General features: G+C 34.4%; 1 protein-coding gene across 7 annotated transcripts in view; it reads left to right on the top strand.

Annotated features, from left to right (window-relative positions):
- The window catches only part of pals2b (protein associated with LIN7 2, MAGUK p55 family member b), a 28,522-nt gene that overhangs the window by 14,801 nt on the left and 12,791 nt on the right, over positions 1 to 930 (top strand). Inside the window, exon 1 of one of the 7 annotated variants that reach the window (XM_016563580.1) lies at positions 175 to 662. The exons of the other annotated variants lie outside the window; for them this stretch is intronic. The gene's annotated coding sequence lies outside the window, so the exon portion shown is untranslated. Of the gene's footprint in view, positions 1 to 174; positions 663 to 930 lie in introns of those variants that run through there. 7 annotated transcript variants of the gene reach the window in all.

Genomic DNA, 930 nt, shown 5'->3' with positions numbered 1-930 from the left:
ATTATATTTCAAAACGTATATTTTAAAAGGTTTCCATATTAAATTGTTATAACAATATTAATATTATTAATATCAATAATTTATATTATTTAATATCAATATGAAATAATGTCATATGAATATATATATATATATATATATATGTCAAATGTAAACGTTTTAGCTGCATTTTTCCATCACCAAGAATATCTTTTGAGAAAACTTGACTGTTTGCATGGAATTTACAGTAAATAATTTGTGTAATTAAATCTTTCGGAGTGTAGTACATGCCAGAACTGTAATTTAACTGTCAAACAGAGCGCTTATGTCTCTAATTAGGTTTTTTAAATAAACCAAATGAAAACCCAGCTTACAGAATGTGACAGATATGAGAGGACGTTTTTATTAAACGGTGTGTGTGCACGCACATATGTTAACATCAATTGCATGCTCTCATTTTTGAATGTGTGTGTAACTTCATTTGTGTTTTATTTCCTCCTCAATTGTTTATTACTCTGTCAGTTTATCCATTATGTACTCTGTTCAGCCAAATAAGGGAGGCCCCAGGGTGCATCTCTCTGTGACGTATTTGCAATAGAAAATAAACAGTGGCACAATGTCAGAGCTTGCTGAATCATGCTGATGGTTGTTTCTGGACTACAACACTGTCTGACCTGAATTAAGTGAGTGGAACTGAACCACTGACCTGATGTTAAATATTGATCTGTTGGTCTAGTCTACTGTTTCCTGATGGAGAGTAAGTGTGTAAGCACACATTCACGCTCTGTTCTGTTCTACTGTCACAGATGGATTACACTACTGCAGGCTATGACCTGTGTAGTCACGTGACTCACTGAGCACTTGGCCTTGCAAAATGGTTGTGTGCTTGACAAAGGGAGATTTGTCAATGACCGTGTTAGAGAGTGGTCTTATCATCAGTATGACTACACA

The sequence above is a fragment of the Sinocyclocheilus rhinocerous genome, unplaced genomic scaffold (genome assembly GCF_001515625.1).
Source record: "Sinocyclocheilus rhinocerous isolate Xijiao unplaced genomic scaffold, SAMN03320098_v1.1 scaffold499, whole genome shotgun sequence".
Classification (NCBI taxonomy): domain Eukaryota; kingdom Metazoa; phylum Chordata; class Actinopteri; order Cypriniformes; family Cyprinidae; genus Sinocyclocheilus; species Sinocyclocheilus rhinocerous.
Note: the sequence above shows the minus strand (reverse complement) of the source record. Positions and strands in the feature narration are given on the sequence as shown.